Below are 17,766 nucleotides of genomic sequence, written 5' to 3' on the forward strand. Positions count from 1 at the left end.
GGAGAAAAACACTGCAAAGAGAAGGACTCCACATGGGGGATGGACAGTCAGGTGGGAGATGTACATCAAGTTGGGGATGGATGGGATAAGGGACTGAGGTGGGGATGGACCCCCAGGTAAGGCATGAGCAACCTCATGGGCATAGATATTCAGGTGAAAGATGGATGCCATTTTGCTTTCATATGCAAGATGCCATACATCCTCCTTTTCCTCTTCTACAGCAGATAGTCCAGGGCAGTCAGAGCCATTGCAATCTGTACTCCAGAGATGATACCCAGTACCACAGAATGACTTGAGTCTGGTTTGCACTGTGGTGGGGCTCCTGATCACACTTCATTAGGCTGACAGATTTGCTATGTAGAACCTCTCAGTGTATAGCCTGTGTACCGCTGAACTGTTGGTAGAGCCCAAACATGTAACTGGTTCCATTTTCTTCCCATTCTTTGGGGCAGAAAGCCAGTCTCATGAGACCTCTGGCTGCAGGCTCTGTTGCAGCTGCTGGTGCTGCTTGTGGGCCACACTTGTGGAATTTTTAATGTCCAACCTCCCAATGATGAGGGCATCAAACTGGCAGAAGGGGTCACTCCCACAGAGGGGGGCTACCTGAGGTGTCAGGAACCTAGGTGCGAACATAGGCAGGAAGGTAGAGTAATGTTTCAACTCTCAGAGGTAACCATCCACCAGAGACTAGGAATCACAGGCATACAAGCAGAAATGTTTCCAAATGACCCAGTCAGTTCCAAATTCGAATAGCGGGCGGGGCTTGGAGGTCATGCCAGGGGTGGGGGTAAAGGGAACAGGGCCATCATATTCCTCAGGGTGAAATCATCAGACATCATTTAGGGTTTGCAAAAGGCCCTGACAGTGATTCAGGGTCTTGTCAGGGAGAAGGACATTCAGACTCAAGAAAGTTTCATGAACCTGGATTTTCATGCCAGTCCCCAGACACTGACAGAACCATGCCTTTCAGATCCATCCAGCTCTTCTCAGTGAAGTTCAAAATCTTCTGATTCAGTAGCACCTTAAGGGTCCTCCCCGTAGGGTCCCTAAGCCATTCCTCCAGCACATCTGGAGTGTTCTCCTTCACCATGACTGGTGAGATACCTGTCACTGAGACCTGGGCACCAATAAGCATCAGGACTGACTGGGTCCTGCCCTGTGCCAACAATTTTGTGAGGCTAGACTGCACCAGTGCATACTGTCCGTAGGCCATTGAATGTAAAGCAGATGCTGTCAAAGGTAAGGAAAGGCCAGGTGAGGAGGACAGCAGGTGTGACAGTTGCTTGAGGGATAGTAAGGTAAGTAGAATGGGAAGTTTTAGACCATAAGCAGTAATAATAGAAGGCAATCACATTATAGATCTAATGCAAATGGCCAAGCACCAGAGGAAGTTACCGTTAGCCCCAGTCTTGACCACAGTCTGGGGTGCTACAACTCAGTGTGTCCCTAACCAGTATTTGAGTCCTCCAGTATAAAGTAGCAGCACTGCTGATCTGAGGCATACCAGGGACTCACTTGTATACCCTGTATACAGTGCATGGCCTCCAGAAGATACAATATGTGCACATGCTCTTCTCAATATTATATCCATAATTGGCAAAGAACCTCCCAGTGTCCACTGGAGCCTGGACCAGGGTACAGGGAAGGTCCTCAGTCTCTGTCAGGAAGTTGGGAAGCTTTTTCTCCAACGAGACCCAGTTCATGCACTTGGCAGTAGCCCACACAGCAGAACATCAAGGCTTGCTCATTGCTTCACACCATGGGCAGATCCTGCGATCCCTCTCTCCATCAATGTGGTTGCTCCAAAAAATATACAAGGTGCATCCCACATCTGATACTGGGATTTGACTAGCATTGAAGTTAAAATGAAGTTGTCATTGTTGGGGAAGTTCCTGGCTAGAGTGTAGAGGTACATCTACTCAGCCATCTATTCATCACATTAGGGCTTGCCTGTCTCTTGGTAGCCCCAAAGTTCTGTGTTGACTCTGAGTACTCTGATATAGCAGGGAGCTCTTTCAGGACAGGGAGAGGTTGATAGCGATCCCTGGGGTCCCATAATACTGCCACATGGTCTGCTTGATCCCCTCTCTCGTGTTAGTCTGTTATAAAGCCAAGCAAGAGCAGCTTTCCAGAAGAATGCTACTATGAACAGCTTTTAAGATTCTGATTACATATTATAGTGAACACTCTATTTATTCAATAGCAAATCAGAGCAAAACATTCACAGCAAATCCAGGTACAGCATTCACAATGTTACAATTTATCACAGATAATCAAAAAACAGCATTCACAACAACTTATCACAGAAAATGGCCACATGGTTTTCACCACAGTGATCACAAATTTTTTAACAAAGAACAATCATTTATAACTCAATCATTCAATCTTCTCAATCATTCAATCATCCTTAAGGAGTTTTGCCTCCTTAAGTACAATAGTCAAAGTTCTCCACTCATGGGGCACACTAAGTTAACTCAGTCACTTATTCAGTCACTTATTCACCATTCGGTCATGAGAAAATACACAAGCCCTGAACCCCTAGGTCACTAGTAAATTGCAATTTCTCAGTCAGTACACAGTATCCAAGTAAAGTCTTCTTTCAGCTTGACTCAGGGTGATCTCTCAGATTCCCTGGATCCCCTTCCATGGTCCCAGATCCTACCTGGATTCACCAAACTGTCACCTGGGTTCAAAGGCAGATAGCTCCCAGGTCCTTGTCCAGCTCTGTGTGCAGTTCCTGTTCCATGCTGAAGCTCACAGCATCCAGTCCACCTTAAATCCTTCACTGTCTCTCTTTCCAAGAAGTCAAGGCTCAACAAAGCCACAAACAGGTTCATAAAAAGTACCAGCCTCACAGTCACACTTCCTCAGTTTTCGGCAGCTTGAGCTGGCTCTCAGAAATTCTCAGCAGCTCCTCAGCAACTCCATCTGGCCTTCAGAAAACCTCAGCAGCTCTGTCTGGCCCTTGGATTCAGCAAAAGTTTCAGCTGGTCCCCAGAAGCAAAATCATTTCACCCACGTTCCCAAAATCAAAATCATTCTCTCCGGCGGGGGCAGGAGGGGGTTCCTCTTCAGCCTCCCCAGCAGCAGCATCTTCTGCCTCCATGAAGCTTGTTCCAAGAAGATCCGCCTTTCCCAGCCAGGGTCTTTCCTTATATCCAGTATTGTTCCTCCCTATTCAGCCCTTTCCTGTTATGTCAGCAACAGGCATTTTCTGTTCAGCCCCTTCCTGCTAGGTCAGCAACAGGAGTTCATATCTTCTGTTTCTTTAACAGAGGCTTGATTAATTACTAAGTGCTAAGTACCACTCAGCTTAGCAATACAAAAGGAACTTCAAATTTCATTATTATTGTGCCTATGACACTTCTGGGATAGACTGCCAGCCAGATCTCAGATAGGAGAAAGTATTGCTATCATTCAGGGAAACATTGAATGGAATCTGTCAGCTTTCATAGAGAAGTGGAGATACATAGTAAGTCCTGTCTTCATCACCCACATAGCCTTGAGTCTGGATTTCTTGAAACCTGAAGACCACAAAGGTCATTGAGACTTGGGTGACCCATGGCTCACCCTGTCTTTGCCTCTCATCAGAAAGCCAAAATAGGGCAAAATCTCCAGAAAGAACTACCAGTAGCTGGGAGAGCAGGTGTTGAGGGATGAACAGGTCAAATGACAAGAGAAATTTCTTCTGAAATACCCACAGTGCCCAGCATAAGACTCTAGGGTCTTTTGTGGCCAACCAGTGATCCCAGCTGTACAGGATCAGGAAACACCAGAATTGCATGTTCAACTGGTCTAAATGTTCTCTTCTGAGTAATGAGTCAGCATACTAGTGGAAGAAAAGAGAATGATCCATACATTCCCTTGGCCTTAGAAGATCTGCAGTAAGGCAGGAAGGGCAGACAACCTTAGCCTGACACAGCCTTTTCCCAACCTAGACCATCTCCCCACTCCTGAGCATTCTTTTAAAAAAAGATCAATTCTTTCTCTCTAAAATTTGTTTGTGTGTGTGTGTGTGTGTGTGTGTGTGTGTGTTCGACTTATGCAATGAATTCTGATCCTATAGACTCAAAATAGTAGAAAGGCATCATTTTTTAAAATCCAATTCTTAGAATCTGGGACATGATTCATTTGTCCCAATAAGACATTATTGAGCATCATTATATTTAAAACTGATTGAGGAGTATAAGGGTTGAATGTACTATAATGGAAACCATGGGTAGCCATGAAGAGTTATTGATTCTAGAACAATACTTCAAGAAATTGTCTCTCAGAAAGAAAAAAGGTTTTTAAGTTTGGCCCTAAAAGAAAAACTTGGAGTAGATCTGTCATACTAGCTTGTAAATGGCCTTTTAAAGATGGTGAGTGAAAAATCACATTGAGTACAAATGGAGAATCAAAAATACTCGAATGAGAATAAAAATAATCTCTCTACACTGTGGAGTTGTTGACATGATAGAAAAAAATCAATTTTGCTTTTTTATTGACATAGTGATCTCATCATTTGTAATATATTAAATACATCATCTGTTTAACCTCTCCTCCACACCATCAAATCACATGTAGAGATTGGGTCAGGGAGATGGGGAGGAAGTAAATAAAGGTGTGTTTTTTAAACTTCCTCTTGGAAACTATTTTAGCACATATAATGATATATTTATTCATTTTTATTATAAAGATTGATAATTCTCTAAGAACAGGGATTATGTGTTTTATGGATTTTTTTATTTCTTGTTGAATGGTATAAAATTTTGCACATGGTAGATACTAAAAAATCTTTGTTAAGCTGATGAATAGAGTAATGAATGGCTTTATAATATTGCAGATAGTTCTGTGAAACTCTAAAATGTATGTATATACATATATGTGTATACATACATATAATATATAGACATGTGATATATATATATCATGGGCATGTGTGGGTTTGTATACACATATGTGTATGCATGTATACATGTATGTATATAGCTATCTGAAATATATGACTAAATAAAATCACAAGTCCTGTTTAAAATTAAATGTAAAAAAAAATTGACCATTTTGAACTGGTAACATAGCCCAACCATTGGAAAGAAGTGGTAGAATTTCTGGAATGCATTGAAAAATTAATTTTGAAAATCTGTGCCAAGAATATATCAAAATCTATCTGCTAAATCAAGGGCCAGGGACATACTTAGTGACTTTTGTGAATAAAGCCTGATATTTGTCCCTATGGAAACTCTGACCCAATTAAACCTGGATGTTATTACATATGTATGTGTCTGTATGTGTGTGCCTGTGTGTATTTACATGCACATTTTCATTCAAGGTCTTGATTTCTGTTGACATAGCCTTCAAGGATCCAGTGTTACCTGCTCACCACAGTGAGATACTTAGATTTATTGGAGATGTTTAGTTTAAAAAAAAGCTAACTATATTCATATACACATATGTGTATAGATGAGTAGAGTTAGCTTTTTTTTTTTTAAACATTAAACATCTCCATTAAAATCTGTTCCATCTTGTGGTAAGGGACTGACCCTGGCTTCTGGAAGACTATGTCAATGGAAGTGAAGTTCTCAAAGGCCTTACCAACAAAGAGTAGGTTAGTAAAGAATTGTGTCTCAATCAGGAAATTACCTTCCCTAAGTAGAGGAAGACTCATCACAAGAAGCTTAGCCAACAGATGGTAGATAGTCTTTGGTCATAGCAACTTATTAAGACTATTCACTAAGGCACGAAAAGGCTGTGACCTCTGTTAGTAAGACAAGAATGTAACAATGTAATGAACTTTGCAAAAATGTAAAGGAAGTTTACATGATTTCCTTCCGTCTTCCCTTCCCAGGAACCTTGTCTTCTTATACTCTGCAATTGAGATGTGATCCTTTCATGAGGATTTCTCTCTGAACTCTCCATTTTTTCAGTCACTGTAGGAAGTGGGGTAGTCAAGAGAACTGGTTCTGCAATTGGAGGACCTGGGTTCAAAAATCAATTCATTAGCTGTGTTGCCTTGGTCAAGTAACTTAACTGCTCTTGGCCCTATACTAGAAGGCTTCTGAGGTCCTTTTCAGCCCTATATCTGTAAAAGAATGAATGTAATTGTTATGGACTAAGCCCCATGTAAACATTCCTAAGGATGCAAATATAAAAGTGAGAGAAAATCCCTACATATAAGGTGCTTACATTCTAATAGGTGGAGGCTTTGAATACTGAGGAATGGTGGCTAGGGAGTTTAGATATGAAGTCACAGGGATATTGAGTTAAATCACAATATTTCCTAAACATTGGTCATAATGATTTAGTTACTGAATTCAGAACAGGAGGTGGATATGGGGAAATGAGATGGTGACATCATCTGTTCCATTGTCAAAGATGGCCGAGGATGAATGGTCAAATGAATTGAGGCTTACCTGTCTTAATATGCTACTAATATTGAGGTACATTTAGCAGGTAGATTCTAATGATGTACATGTGATTTGAAGTTTTCTTGAACTTTGGCTATAAGGATTTGGACATTATTTGAACTCACAAGTTACATGTTACTAAAGAGGTTATATTACCAGTTAGAAATAGAATCCTGAGCAGCAGTTTTTGTATACAAAACTAATACTACAAACTGTACCAGGGTAAGCCCTGTGAAATGCCCCCTCAGCTGACCGGTTTGGCATCAAAAACAGCATCGTGAATCCTGATGCTGGGGATTCCATGAAAGTATAGAGAGAAGAGGGTAGGAGTTCTCTCCAGCATCCAGTGGCTTCTAAACTAGGTGCTAAGCTTTGTTACCAATTGTGACAGCAATAGCTAGCAGTTACATAATTCTTTTAGATTTACAAAACACTTTACATACATTGTCTCATTTCATTTGATCCTCAAAATAACCATGGAAGATAGGTTCTATTATTATCTCCATGTATTGAGTTAAATAGGTTAAATGACTTAACCATAGTGACATAGCTAGTTTGGTGTCTTGGATTTGGACTTGGGTATTCTTCATTCTGAGTGCTATACTCTGTCTACTACAGCATCTATCCACTAGTATGTGCTTCCCTCAATATACCACTGAAGAACAAGTGCTACTAATGCCCTCTGAATTTGGCACCCTAGGGCAAAGCTGTGATTGTAGTTGTTGTTGTTGTTGAATCATTTCAGTCATGTCCATCTCTTCATTACCGTATCTGGGGTTTTCTTGGCAAAGATACTGGAATGGTTTGTCATTTCTCACTCTATATAAGGAAACTGAGGCAAACAGGATTAAGTGACTTGCCCAGGATCACAGAGTTAGTAAGTGACTGAGGCCAGATATGAATTTAGGAAGATAAGTAAGTCTTCCATATTTCAAGTCCAGTATTATATCTACCCAGCTACCTAGCTGCCCAAAGCTCTGATTGCCCCACCCTAATTAGAATTTAGGTCAGAAGAGTGCTTTTTTCACAAATAGTTAAATTCAGTAAACATTTATTAAGTACCAGCTATGTGGAAGGCATTGCCCTAGAACAGCACTTAGAGAAACCCAAGGAGAAGTTGCTATCAGAAAAGCAAACTCTACTATTGAACAAGCCTGGCTATTCCCTGAATGCCAGTCTGTTACAAAGTCAGATAAAATCAAGCTCCATTTGGGGATTTTCTGGAGTAAAGACCCTTTATAGTTCAGCTCCTGGAAATTCAAGGACATTTAAGACAAGAAAGAATGGACATAGGAAAATCATGCAAAGCGCTGAGAAATTAGAAGTTATTAGCATGAATTGTAAATCGCTAATATAAATTATAAATACACTTCCAAGAGTGATTTTCATCTGCTGGGTTAGCCTGTTATTCATTACTTATTGTTAACATTTAATTAGTGGGAGTCTCAATGGGAACACTGGCAGCAGTGCCCTGATTGAGAAGACGCCCTGGCAGAATCCTTTCATATATTTAGACTGATAAGTAGTTAAAAAAAGAAAAAAAGTCAAGCTTAATGGTCTAGCCACAATTCCTTCCTCAGGAATGTTGGATTTGACAGCCATTTGACATCAAGACCTAGGATCAGACACTAATAAAAACTAAAAGATTTCTAAAAGTGGAAACAAAAAGTCTCCTAGTGAGGATCTCTCTGTTCTCTTGTAGTAAAAGACTGTTACTACTAAGTAGCTGACTGGAGGTTATTGAACTATCCTTGAGCATTTTGTGGATATTATCAAAACTATACTCACTCTTTAAGAAATTCAATTTGCCATCATATTCTTATAAGAGCATGAGGCAAGAATGTATATTTGAATGCAATTCAGAGTAGCCTCCAACTTAAGGAGCAGACTTTAGTTTGTATTATCCTTACATATCTCCTAAGATTATTTTTTTAACCATATGCTGCTAAGAAGTAGGCAAGTTTCAGAATTAGCTGTATGCAGCTTGGTAACAATTAACCATCTGTTTATAATGCTGTTAGGGACTGACAGCATCTCAATGGAAGTAGGGAAAACAACAGAAATATTGTATCTGCCAAGTTTTAGTCGTTAGTTATCTTACATAGTAATTTGTTGTCTCATGAGATCATTAAGGAGTGAAAGAAGCACACTGAGATACAAAATAAACTCTGTAAAGCAGGTAGTTTGATAGCTATTTAATGATGTGCTGAGAAGAGTAGGAGACAAAAAAAAAAAGGAAAAAGAAAAGACCCAAACACAGATTCTTGCACTGCAGCCAAAATTTTACATTAGGGGAATATTTTGAGAGGACAATTTCAGTTTTCCAAAAGAGATATTTGATTATTCTAAGGACCAACTTTCACCAAGTCACTTATTAAAAATGTTCCTTGAGGTGAAAGACCTGTCCTGAAGCATTTCATAATAGTATATTCCCCTGGTAAAGCTCCATCTTTATCTCCATTTGCCTTTTCCACAATCCCTATAACTTTGCCCCTTTCAATCAAGCACATTAATTTCTTGATGCAAACTCTTTTATAGAAAAAAAATCAACAGAATGAGGTTTCATTTTAAGCATAAATTTGAATAAAATGAAGATGTATTACAAATTGGAAAATCAATAATCCTTTGGTATTTGCTCTGATGCTTTCATTCATGAAATAAGATTTTTATATATAAAGTAAGGAGGACACTTGTTAAAATAGATATGATGTTAATTAGTTGCTATTTTAAATTATTCTAATTATTAATTATATTCACAACTTGATCTCATGAGTTAGAATAATTTCGCACTATGCCTAGCTTTTATTTTTCATTCCAGTGAAAAGCAATGTCCTTGAAAACGGGGACAATATTGCTTTGGTTTATATCACCAGTGTCTAGCTCACTGTTTGGTACCCAGTAGACACTTAATATATGCTTCTTGAGGGCAGAGCCAAGATGGCAGAGTACAAGCAGGAAATTCCATGACCTCCCACCAAAACCACCTCAAAGACCTATAAAATATGACTCTAAAAAATTTTAGAGCTACAGAACCCACAAAATGACAGAGAGAAGCAAATCTCCCACTGAAGGCCCTATGGCAGCCCGACAGAAAGTGTTCATTGAAGAATGCTGGGAGCTAAGCACAGTCGTGCATGAGCTGCGTGTTTTTGGCCTCAGGGAGGCAGCAGAGGTCAGAGCAGACTTCAGGAAAGTGAATCACCAGCAGCTGTGGCAGTTTCCAGATTTTTCAAACCATAATCGCCAAAAAGAAAGTAAAAAGTCAGCCTGAACACTGTTGGAAAGGAAGGGTTCAGACCAACCCCTGCCCCTGGGGCAAGAATTAGCTGAGGCACAGTAGCTGCAGGGGCTGCCAGTGGCTGCTTCAGGAGATCCTTATCTACAGATCATAGGAGGAACAAGCAACCATCCAGAAGAAAATCACTCTTCCTTTGACCTGCTTGGATCTGGTGGCTTTCTTGGGCAGTGGTCCTGGAGTGAGAAATGCCAATTTGCCAGTATGGTGTCTGTAGAGAGGGCACTGTCCTCAGACCTCTGACAACATTTGTGAAAACCCCAGCAATTTGGTAAAAAGCTCTCCTCTCTGGAGGCAAAGTTTTACTGTGGCAAAGAGCTCAAAATTCAAGTAATTGACTGGCCAAATGATCAAGCAGAGGAAGCATAAACAGACCATAGATTCCTTTTTTGGGGACAAAGAGGATCAAAGCATAGAATGGAAGGAAGACAATGAAGTCAGAACTCCTGCATCAAAAGGTTCCAAGAAAAATATGAATTGGTTACAGGCCATGGAGGAGCTTAAGAAGGATTTTGAAAACCAAGGAAGGGAAATGGAGGAAAAACTGGGAAGACAAATGTAATGATGCAATATCATGAAAAGAGAGTCAACAAACAGACTGAAGAAAATAATACCTTATATAATACCTTAAAAAATAGACTAACTCAAATGGCAAAAAAGGCCCAAAAAGCCAATGAGGAGAATGCCTTAAACAGCCAAATTTGCCAGATGGAAAAGGAATTTCAAAAACTCATTGAAGAGAATCCCTTCAAAATTAGATTGGAGCAAATGGAAACTAATGACTTTATGAGAAACCAAGATACAATAAAACAAATGAAAAAATAGAAGTCAATGTGAAATATCTCATTGGAAAAACCACTGACCTGAAAAATTGATCCAGGAGAGATAATTTAAAAATTATTGGACTACCTGAAAGCCATGATCAAAAAAAGAACATAGGGGTGGCCAGGTAACACAGTGAGTAAAAGCACCGGCCCCAGTATCAGGATGACATGGGGATCGAATCTGGGCTCAGACACTTAGCACCCACCCAGAAACACCTGGTTGTGTAACCTTGAGCAAGTTACTTAACCTCAATTGCTTAAAAAAAAGAACTTAGAAATCATCCTTCAAGAAATTTTCTCAAGGAAAATTGCCCTGATATTTTAGAACCAGAGGGCAAAATAGAAATTGAAAGAATTCACTGATCATGTCTTGAAAAAGATCCCCCCCCCAAAAAAAAAAAACTCCTCAGAATATCATGGCCAAATTCCAGAGTTCCCAGAACAAAGAGAAATATTACAAACAGCCAGGAAGGAACAATTTTACTGTTGTGAAACACAATCAGGATAGCTCAAGATCTACCAGTTTCCACATTAAGGGATCAAAGGGCTTAGAATATGATATTACAGAGGTCAAAGGAGTTCAGATTAAAACCAAGAATCACCTACCCAGCAAAATTGAGTATAATGTTTCAGGGGAAAATATGGTCATTCAATGAAATAGAGAATTTTCAAGAATTTTTTTATATTAAATTTTGTTTATTTTTAGCTTACATCGTTCATTTCCACAAGATTCAGAGTTACAAATTTTCTCCCTATCCTTCCCCTACCCACCACCCCAAAACAGAGATCCCACTGTATATCCCTTCAACCAATCTGCTCTCTTCTATAATTTTATTAATAATTTTAAAAAATATATATTTGATTTTAAAACTTTGAATTCCAGATTCTTTCCCTTCCTCCCTCCTCACCCACCCTTACTGGGAAGATAAGAAATTAAATATAGGTTGTACATATGTACCTATGCAAAACCTTTCCATAGTGGATTTATTGTGAGAGGCTGACTATATTTCCCTCCATCCTATCCAGCCCCCCACTTGTTCTATTCTCTGCTTTGACCCTGTCCCTCTTTAAAAGTGTGTGCTTCCAACTTCCCTCCTCTTCCAACCTGCCCTCTCCTCCATCATCCCCCTTCTCCTCCCCTTCCCCCCTACTCTCCTGTAGGGCGAGATACCCTATTTAGTGTATATGTCATTCCCTCCCTAAGCCAAATTCAATGAGAGTAAGGTTGACCCATTCCCTTTTGCCTTCCTGTTATTTCCCTCCATTGTAACAGTTTTCCTTTGCCACTTCTATATGGGATAATTTACCCTATTCTGTCTCTCCCCATCTCCTCTCATTATATTCCTCTCTCACCTCTCAATTTCACCTTTTAAGTATCATCTCTTCCTATTCAACTGGTCCTGTGCCCTCTGTCTATGTATACCTGTACACATATATACACACACTCACATATGTATTTATATACCCATATACTCTCCTATATAGACATATGTATGTATGTATGTATACATACATATACATTTATGTTCCCTTCAACTATTTTCATACTGAGAAAAGTTTCATAAGTTACAATTATCATTATTACATATAGGAATACAAATAGTTCAACTTTAATAAGTTCCTTATGATTTCTTTTCTCTCTTTGCCTTCTCATGCTTCTCTTGCTTCTTGTATCTGAATGTCAAATTTTGTATTGAACTCTGTTTTTTTTCATCAAGAATGTTTGAAAGTACTCTATTTCATCGAATTACCATATTTTCACCTAAAACATTATACTCATTTTTGCTGGGTAGGTGATTCTTGGTTTTAATACCAGCTCCTTTGACCTCCAGAAAATCGTATTTCAAGCCCTTTGATCTTTCAATGTAGAAGCTGCCAGATCCTGTGTTATCCTGATTGTGTTTGCACAATATTCAAATTGTTTCTTGGATGCTTGTAATATTTTCTTCTTGATCTGGGACCTCCAGAATCTGGCTATAATATTCCTAGGAGTTTTCTTTTGGGGATCTTTTTTAAAGAGCTGATCAGTGGATTCTTTCAACCTCTATTTTGTCCTCTGGTTCTAAAATATCAGGGCAATTTTCCTTGAGAATTTCTTGAAGGATGATTTCTATGTTCTTTTTTTTTTTTAAGCAATTGGGGTTAAGTAACTTGCTCAAGGTTACACGGCCAGTTATTTCTGGGTGTGGTGCTAAGTATCTGAGCCCAGATTCGATCCCCAGGTCATCCTGACACTGGAGCCAGTGCTCTTACTAGCTGAGCCACCTGGCCACCCCTGAGCAATTGGGGTTAAGTAACTTGCTCAAGGTTACACGGCCAGGTGTTTCTGGGTGGATGCTAAGTGTCTGAGCCCAGATTCGATCCCCAGGTCATCCCGACACTGGGGCTGGTGCTCTTACTCGCTGTGCTACCTGGCCGCCCCTTAGGTTCTTTTCTTTTTTATCATGGCCTTCAGGTAGTCCAATATTTTTAAAATTATCTCTCCTGGGTCAATTTTCCAGGTCAGTGGTTTTTCCAATGAAATATTTCACATTGACTTCTATTTTTTTCATTTGTTTGGATCTGTTTAATAGTGTCTTGATTTCTCATAAAGTTACTAGTTTCCATTTGCTCCAATCTAATTCTGAAGGAATGATTCTATTTAGTGAGCTTATGAGATTCTTTTTCCATCTGACAAATTTGACTTTTGAAGGCATTTTTCTCCTCATTGGCTTTTTGAGCCACTTTTGCCATTTGAGTTAGTCTATTTTTAAGGTGTTATTTTCTTCAGTCAGGTTGTTGACTCTCTTTTCATGATTTTCTTGCATAATTCTCATTTGTGTTCCCAATTTTTCCTGCACTTCTCTTATTTGGTTTTCAAAATCCTTCTTTAGCTCCTCTATGGCCTGTAACCAATTCATATTATTCTTTGAAACTTTTGGTGCAGGAGTTCTGACTCTGTTTTCTTCCTCCTGTTCCATGTTTTGATCCTTTTTGTCCCCCCAAAAGGAATCCAAAGTCAGATTTCTGTGCTTGCTTTGCTTCCTTTGCTTGCTCTGTTGCCACTCAACTGCTTGACTTTTGAGCTTTTTGCCACTGTAGAACTCTGCTTCCAGAGAGGAGAGCTTTTTCCCAAATTGCTGGGTTTTTCAAAGCTGCTGGAGCAGTTGGCTGCTCTCTCTGAAACCTCCACAGGCTATGGCACTTGGTCACTCACCCCAGAAACTCCACCCTAGACAGCAATGCATATCCAAGCAGGTTAAAGCAAGAGCAATTACCCCTCAGAATGGTTGCTTGGGCCCCCTACAATCTGCAGGCTAGGAGCTCTGAAGCATCCATGTGGCAGTGGCTGCATGGCCACGGCACCTCAGCTGTTTCTCCCTCTGGGGGCAGATGCTGGACCACACTCCCATACCCCCTGTTCCCAAAGTCCACTGACCTCTCATTTTGTCTTTGGCATTTATGGGTTGATAATTCTGGAAACTGCCACAGCTGCTGGTGATCCACTCTCCTAAAGTCCCTCCAGCCATGGCTGTTCAGAACACCCTGGGGCTAAAACCATGGGCTCGCGCTGGACTGGGCTCTGCTCTCAGCATACTGCAATGGACCCTTCCTGCCAGCCTGCCAGGCTGTCCTTAGCAGGAGGTTTGTTTCTCTCTGTCATTTTGTGGGTTCTGTAGCCATAAAGTTTGTTTAGAGTCATTTTTATAGGTATTTGAGGTAGTTATGGGGGAAGCACAAGGAGTTTTCCTGCTTCTATGCTGCCATCTTGGCTCCTCTCCCTCTGGAATTCTTGATGAAAAAACCAGAGTTGAATAGAAAACTTGACTTTCAAATACAAGAAACCAGAAAAGCATCAGAAGGTAAATAGGGAAATAAATAATAAGGAACCTATTAAAATTAGACTATTTACATTCCTACATGGTAAATTGATCATTATAACTCATGAGACTTTTCTCAGTACGAGTAGTTGATGTGAATATATGTGTGTGTGTGTGTGTGTATATGTATATATACACACACATATATATGTATACATACATATATTTATATAAGAGGGTATATATGTATATAAATACTCATGTTTGTGTGTGTGTGTGTACACACACACACACATAGATATAGCACAGGATCAGTTGAATAGGAAGGGATGAGATCTAAAAAATAAAATTAAGAGGTGAGAGAGGAATATAATGAGAGCAGATAGGAAGAGATAGAATAGGGTAAATTACCTCATATAAAAAAAGCAAGAGAAAACTGTTACAGTAGAGGGGAAGAACAGAAAATAAAAGGGAATGGGTCAGTCTTACTCTCATTGAATTTGGCTTAAGAGGGGAATAGCATATACACTAAATTGGGTATCTTACCCTGCAGTAAAGTAGGGGAAAAGGGGATAAGAGGGGAGATGACAGAAGGGAGGGCAGGTTAGGGGAAAGAGTAGTTAGAAATATACACTTTTGAAAAGGGACAGGGTCAAAGTAGAAAACAGAATAAGTGGAGGCAGGATAGGATGGAGGGAAATGTAGTCATTCACAATATACCTACTATGGAAATAAATGTTTTGCGTAACTACACATGTGTAACCTATATTGAATCACTTTTCCTCCTTGTAGGGGTGGGTGATGAGGGAAGAAGGGAAAGAATCTGGAAATCAAATTTTTAAAATCAAATGTTTAAAAATTTTTTAAATAAAATAAATATATGCTTTGAATTTATTTTAATTCCTGATTATGTGAAAACTCTCTTTTTGTTGCAGAGAATGCAATTATTCTCAAGGTAATTCCAAAACATTTGCTTGTTCCAAATGAATGCCACACTGACCCATTAACCGAATGCCTAGGATCAGAGTGGATTTGAGATGAAATAAGAGGGGAAAATGCTTTGTAGAAGGGAGCAAAACGATTGCCTAGAATTTTCTTTAGTTGAAAATGGAAAGGATCTCTTTGTACTCCCCATACCCAAACCTGTAGTATTTATTTGTGTGTAAGCCCTTATTATCAAGGGGGCTGATATGAAATATAGTTGTTTCAAAACTGGAAGGACACATTGAAGTGTAATGAGAGATGGAAATTGCAGAAAGGGAAAGGAGGTAGAGGAGCTCAGGAACTTAGGAGCTCCAAAGTGTATGAAGGGACCTGAGAGGCACAGATTCTGCCAGAGGCAGTGGTCAGCTGATTGAAGGTTAAAAATTTTATTGATCTGAAATGAACACAACCATGTGCATTCAGAGCATTTTCAGGCTAATTGGCCCATTTAAGGAGTAATTTGCCTACACAGAATTATACTGTTTCCCCAACAGTCACAGCTATGGGGTCCTGGTGACTGTACCCCATCCAGTTCCCTTCTTTCTCCTGACTCATTACTGCCTTGTAAGCTTGCATCTCATTCTCAGGAGTTCCCTGATCTCATTAAATCTTGTTGATTTACTGTCTGAATTATTATAATAAGTTTTGTGTTCAGAGAAAGAAAAACTGATTTTTACGCCATTGAGTGTTTGCTATAAAGGAGTGACCCATGAAGTGGAGAAGCATAAAAGGTAAACCGTGGATTGATAATATTAGTTACTTTAAAATGTTTGTTTATTTTGATATTTTTTTAATTGGAGTTCAAAATTCTCTTCTTCCCTCCCTCACCCATGGAAATGCAAGTAATATTATATCAGTGAGGCCTCTGAAGACGTGCAAAATATATTTCCATATTATTCCATCTTGCAAAAGAAAAAAAAAAGAAAGTGAAAAAAGAATGTGTAAACTACGCTCAGAGTTCATCAGTTCTCTCTGGATGTAGATAGTATTTTTCACTGTGGGTCCCAAATGCAGATAACACTTTACTCATAGTTTTAGATAAACACTACTTAATAATTTTAAGAAAGACTCCATTTATTCTGTGTATTCTTGCATTTTCTAAAAGAAATGAATATTGTATACCTAACCCTCCATTTACCCCTCTGCTGTAGAAGTTTATTTGTGCACCTCTTTTTATGAGATAATTTCCCCATTCCTCTTCTCTTTTTGGGCTTCTCCCAATGCATCTGTCTTTCTTGCCTCTCCCTTTTTTTTTTTAACAGAATTTCAACATAATCAACTCACATCTATGCTCTCTAGCTACAGAGTTTTTCACACTACCCTCAGAAGTTACATGTATCATCTTCCCATATAAGAATGTAAACAGTTTCATCCTGTTGAGTACCTTATGTTTGCTCTTTCATTTTTACCTTTATATGCTTCTCTTGAGTCTTAAATGTGAATGTCAAATTTCCTATTTTGTCTTGGTCTTTTCATCAGGAATGCTTGAAAGTCCTCTATTTCACTAAATGTACATTTTTAACCTGAAGGATTATATTCAGTTTTCCTGGTATGTTACTCTTGGTTGTAACCAATAATTCTCAAAGGCAAGAAATATTCTGCTTTGTTTAAGCCCATTAATTATAGGGTATCTCACTTTTTTTTTCTTGATATCTAAGTCTTTGTTCATTTATGATATAGATTCTAATACCGGTTCCATCTACCTTTAGCCAGAGAATATTACAGCTAATAAGGGAAATGAGTTTAAATGGGCTAAAATGTCCTCATCTTAAAAGCACTGAAGTTCTGAGAGGATAAGTAGTTTTCTCAAGGTCACAAAATGGCAATCTAAATCCTAGCTCCTTGACTCCCAATTAAGTGCTCTTTTCACTACACAATTTGACCTTCCTGCCCAGAAAAGACTGCTGTCAGACCTAGGAAAGTTCCTGAATGGCTTTGGTATTTAAGTCCTTACTGGCTCTGCCACTTATTTTCCATGTGACCTTGGGGAAGACGCTTGCCTTCTTTGAGCCTCAGTTTCCTCATCTATAAAAGGGAAGGTTTTGGATATTTAAGGTCCATTTGTATTAGAACATTGCTTCAGAGAGTTAGTTAAGTGAGACCATAATTTTAACCCAAATTCTTTATTTGGTAACTGGAAACCCTCATAACTTCTGCTGCTATGAGAGCAAGTGATTAAGTCATAAAGAAAAAAAAAAGCTTGGGGGGGGGCATTAGTAAACTGTGTAGGTCTGTTTAGGTTTTTATTTGACTTATTTCTATTTCACTCAGTTTAAAGCACAAAACACCCAGTCAGTGAAGTGGATAGAGTGCTAGGGTGTAGAGTAAGAAGACTTGATTTCATATGTGGCCTCAGATACTAGCTATGTGACTCTGGCAAGGCATTTGGCTTCTTTTTGCCTCAGTTTCCACAGATGGAGATAATAACAATACTTATCTTAAAGGGTGGTTGTGAGGCTTGAATGAGATAGTATCTA

The 17,766-nt window shown here is 39.2% G+C and overlaps 1 protein-coding gene and 1 pseudogene across 1 annotated transcript in view; one reads left to right on the plus strand and one right to left on the minus strand.

The window, feature by feature from the left end:
• The window catches only part of LOC138156879 (contactin-associated protein-like 2), a 2,167,135-nt gene that overhangs the window by 1,517,272 nt on the left and 632,097 nt on the right, over positions 1 to 17,766 (plus strand). The window lies entirely within an intron of this gene.
• Positions 216 to 3,106, minus strand: LOC138156802 (sushi domain-containing protein 2 pseudogene; annotated as a pseudogene).

Source organism: Petaurus breviceps, unplaced genomic scaffold (assembly GCF_028583685.1).
Source record: "Petaurus breviceps papuanus isolate PSGF00001 unplaced genomic scaffold, PetGlider_PUasm1.0 110, whole genome shotgun sequence".
In the NCBI taxonomy this organism is placed as follows: domain Eukaryota; kingdom Metazoa; phylum Chordata; class Mammalia; order Diprotodontia; family Petauridae; genus Petaurus; species Petaurus breviceps.